Source organism: Palaemon carinicauda, chromosome 36, assembly GCF_036898095.1.
Source record: "Palaemon carinicauda isolate YSFRI2023 chromosome 36, ASM3689809v2, whole genome shotgun sequence".
Taxonomy (NCBI): domain Eukaryota; kingdom Metazoa; phylum Arthropoda; class Malacostraca; order Decapoda; family Palaemonidae; genus Palaemon; species Palaemon carinicauda.
The window spans coordinates 6,217,636-6,222,635 of record NC_090760.1 but is presented as its reverse complement, the minus strand read 5'-3'; the positions used below and the strand labels follow the sequence as shown (position 1 = coordinate 6,222,635).

At 46.2% G+C, this 5,000-nt stretch overlaps 1 protein-coding gene across 1 annotated transcript in view; it reads right to left on the bottom strand.

Moving 5' to 3' along the window:
- The window catches only part of LOC137628737 (uncharacterized), a 140,600-nt gene that overhangs the window by 23,258 nt on the left and 112,342 nt on the right, over positions 1-5,000 (bottom strand). The gene's annotated exons all lie outside the window — the stretch shown is intronic.

Here is a 5,000-nt window from a genome sequence, read left to right as displayed (position 1 = left end):
GCAAGTAGGACAATGCCCTAGAGACTGACCATATATTATACGATCAACGTCCAAGCCCCCTCTCCACCCAAGCTAGGACCAAGGAAGGCCAAGCAATGTCTGCTTATGACTCAACATATAGATCTATAGGCTCCCCCATACCCCCCAACCTTAGCTCACAAGGATAGTAAGGTTGCAGACACTAAAGGCACTAACGAGTCTGAGCGGGACTCGAATCACCGTCTGGCAAACACCAGGCAGAGAGATTACCAATCAGGCCGCAACATTCATTAATGCGGAGGGTCGTGAAAGTAACACATATCTGATAGGATCTTGGATGACCCTTTGTATGAAGACATGCAGGGTTGTGAAGGACAATTTTTTGGGGGGAGGGGTTACAAAATTTAACTTGGCCTGGTCGACTGTTGAGAGAAGGAAGTATCGTTGTAATTGTAGCAGATGCCTTAGTGACACCTTTATCATTTTTTAGCCTTTTGATCTGGTCAGGGAATCATGTACCTGGTTGGTGGTCGAGGGTTGATGTTAAGGAGTGATCCTCTTTATATATATATTTTTTTATTTGATCCAGTCAGTGAATCATGTACCTGGTTGGCGGTCGATGGTTGATGTTAAGGGATGATACCCTTAATAATTTTTTTTATTTGATCCAGTCAGTGAATCATGTACCTGGTTGGTGGTCGAGGGTTGAGGTTAAGGGGTGATCCCCTTTATATATTTTTTTTTATTTGATCCAATCAGTGAATCATGTACCTGGTTGGCGGTCGAGGGTTGATGTTAAGGGATGATACCCTTAATAATTTTTTTTTTTATTTGATCCAGTCAGGGAATCATGTACCTGGTTGGTGGTCGAGGGTTGAAGTTAAGTGGTGATCCCTTTATATTATTTTAAGCCTTTGATCCAGTCACTGAATCTTGTACCTGGTTGATGGTCGATGGTTGAGGTTAAGGGATGGTTGCATTGAATATTAGCGTAGTAAAAACCTTATACCTCCAAACTTAGCCTCATTAACCTCTTTGCTTTGTCGAATTCCATTTCTGGATTGGCTTATCGACGCAAACCTGTTGATGAGAGCAAGGGAAGTGGAAGAAACTTTAACGTTATGAGACAGGAATCGAACAAGCATACCAAAATTCCCCGTGGTTTAAGCACTTTACCTCGACGGTACGAATCTGGACATGACAGCTTACGTGCATGGAGAATTGCTTCGACTCCGTTGGGGGGAGGGGGTTGGCTAGTGACCTCAGTAAACTTCACGCAGCGCACACTATATTCGGCCCTCAACTGCACTTTAAAGGTTTTAAAGGTCGCTCATGAAAGGCAGAGGCAGGGGACAGGGACATTGCATATCAAGCAGGACAATGCCCTAGGGACTGACCATATATACATATGATCAACGCCCAAGCCCCCTCTCCACCCAAGCTAGGACCAAGGAGGGCCAGGTAATGGCTGCTAATGACTCAGCAGGTAGACCTATAGGCTCCCCAAACGCCCCATCCTTAGCTCACAAGGATGGTGAGGTTGCAGCGACGAAAGAAACTAACGAGTTAGAGCCGGACTCGAGCCTCAGTCTGGCGTTCAGCAGTCAGGAACCTTACCACATCGGCCACCTAAACCCTACTATATATCTACTTTACCTCCATTCCTGCTGCCTTTCCTCCATCCTTCTGTCTAATCTCTTTAAAGAATCACTCAGGAGTTGCACTTGGGTGCTAAATGGCCTCACAGGGTTGTGGTGGGCGATGTGGTAACGCCCCTGACTGGTGAACACCAGATCGGGGTTCGAGTCTCGCTTAGACTCGTTAGTTTCTTTGGTCGCTGCAACATCACCGTCCATGTGAGCTAAGGGTGGGGGGTTTGGGGCAGCCTATAGGTCTGTCTGCTGAGCAGCCATTGCCTGGCCCTCCCCTGTGCTAGCTTGAGTGGAGAGGGGACTTGGCGCTGATCATATGTATAGGTACTACCCGGAGAGAGAGAGAGAGAGAGAGAGAGAGAGAGAGAGAGAGAGAGAGAGAGACCAGATGAAGCCTATATGACCAGTCTCTAGGGCATTGTCCTGCTTGATAGGGCAATGTCCCTATCCCTTGCCTCTGCTCTTCATGAACGGAATTTAAACATTTTTAAACAGGTCCCAGTGCCGAATATACCACGAATTCATAAATCTAATCCAATCCGCTTTAGAAATATGAGCGACGTCTGCATTCAACTCCAGCAGTGTCCGGGAACCACATTTTTCAACGTAATGTTGAGACGATAAACCGCCCCTCCTTGGCTGGAAGTCGTGGATTATGACCCAACCTTATTATGGAGGTTTGTAAAGTCAATATTGAATTATAGCGAGGTTTCTATTTAAATATCTCTCTCTCTCTCTCTCTCCTCTCTCTCTCTCTCTCTCTCTCTCTCTCTCTCTCCCCGAAGTGTTCTTCAATGCCTCGTAAAATCGTTTGCACGAATGCTCTCTCTCTCTCTCTCTCTCTCTCTCTCTCTCTCTCTCTCTCTCTCTCTCTCTAAGAAGTGTTCTTCAGTGCCTCGTAAAATCGTTTGCTCTCTCTCTCTCTCTCTCTCTCTCTCTCTCTCTCTCTCTCTCTCTCTCTCTCTCAGAAGACTGCTCTTCAATGCCTCTTAAAATCGTTTGCACCAACTCTCTCTCTCTCTCTCTCTCTCTCTCTCTCTCTCTCTCTCTCTCTCTCTCTCTCTCTCTCTCTCTCAGTAAGTACAAGGTAACCTTCCATTGAAAGCCAGTAAACTATCATATCCAATGAACTCAAGTCTAGTAGTCATTATCGAATCCAAGATCAGAGCCACGGGAAGTCTGGAATCACTCGTCTAGAATTCCGTTTTCTATTCTCCTTAATTCGACGTCCAACGTCCTGGAAGAGACTTGCCAGGACGTGCAGGGACTGCTTTTTATTCGGAGGCATCCAGGCAGATAAGAACGAATGGGTTTAATGTAAGATGTTGCAGGTAATTTTGTGGGCACATTCTCGCTCTAAGCACATGAGTCCGTGCAGAAGATTAAACGATTGGACAGGTGTCTGTACTGTCCCTTGGGCACATTCTCACCCAGGCACACGAGTCCGTCCTGAAGATTAAACGATTGGACAGGTGTCTGTACTGTCCCCTGGGCACATTCTCACCCAGGCACACGAGTCCGTCTTGAAGATTAAACGATTGGACAGGTGTCTATACTGTCCCTTGGGCACATTCTCACCCAGGCACACGAGTCCGTGCAGAAGATTAAACGATTGGACAGGTGTCTGTACTGTCCCTTGGGCACATTCTCACCCAGGCACACGAGTCCGTCCCGAAGATTAAACGATTGGACAGGTGTCTGTACTGTCCCTTGGGCACATTCTCACCCAGGCACACGAGTCCGTGCAGAAGATTAAACGATTGGACAGGTGTCTGTACTGTCCCTTGGGCACATTCTCACCCAAGCTCACGAGTCCGTCCTGAAGATTAAACGATTGGACAGGTGTCTGCACTGTCCCTTGGGCACATTCTCACCCAGGCACACGAGTCCGTGCAGAAGATTAAACGATTGGACAGGTGTCTGCACTGTCCCTTGGGCACATTCTCACCCAGGCACACGAGTCCGTGCAGAAGATTAAACGATTGGACAGGTGTCTGCACTGTCCCTTGGGCACATTCTCACCCTGGCACACGAGTCCGTACAGAAGATTAAACGATTGGACAGGTGTCTGTACTGTTCCTTGGGCACATCTGCACTGTCCCTTGGGCACATTCTCACCCAGGCACACAAGTCCGTGCAGAAGATTAAACGATTGGACAGGTGTCTGTACTGTTCCTTGGGCACATCTGCACTGTCCCTTGGGCACATTATCACCCAGGCACACGAGTCCGTGCAGAAGATTAAACGATTGGACAGGTGTCTGCACTGTCCCTTGGGCACATTCTCACCCAGGCACACGAGTCCGTCCTGAAGATTAAGCGATTGGACAGGTGTCTGTTCTGTCCCTTGGGCACATTCTCACCCAGGCACACGAGTCCGTCTTGAAGATTAAGCGATTGGATAGGTGTCTGTACTGTCCCTCGGGCGCATTCTCACCCAGGCACACGAGTCCGTCTTGAAAATTAAACGATTGGATAGGTGTCTGTACTGTCCCTCGGGCGCATTCTCACCCAGGCACACGAGTCCGTCTTGAAGATTAAACGATTGGATAGGTGTCTGTACTGTCCCTCGGGCGCATTCTCACCCAGGCACACGAGTCCGTCCTGAAGATTAAACGATTGGACAGGTGGCCAAGTGTCTGGTTAGTCCCTTGTCTGTCGATTCCAGTTCGAAGCAGGATTCCATTCTAGCGACAATTTTCAACACCGGTCACACCACTTGCTTGCAACTGGCAATGACTCAACATTGCTTTTAGGAGCCTTTGCCCAGAAGCAGGTGTGAATTGCATTCAAGCGCGTATGTTAATTTTGTAATCTAATACGATAACGGGTTCACATTTTGGCAAGTCGTTTACAAGGTACTTTATGTACTTCCTGTTGATTTTTAGTGTTATTTAACTTGACATAATAAGATAATAGATGATAATAGAGATAAGTAAAGCTCCAACATTCTCGGCTTCTGCTTAAGTGAGTCTTCGAACTCCAAGTCATGCAAGGCCAATCGCCACTTGGAGAACGACTTACACCTGAAGGTAAGCAGGATTTAACTTCGCCTATAAAGTCACTTATAAGAAGATATATGATCGTGTGTGGGACGTTAGTTAGTTTTATGGCCGTTCTTAGATATCTCCATAATAAACAGGGGATGTTTTGTTTATTGATTGATTGGTTTCTAAGCAAGTGCATTAGAATTCTCTATATTGATGTCCATAAACAAATGATAGTTCGTTAGGGTTTGTTTTCTTACAGTTCGTGTTCTGAAATTTGACGTCTGACAGATGATATTTTTTTATATTATATTATGATTGGTTTAAACAAAATGTAAATGTGTATATATATGTATATGTATATATATGTGTATATATATTCT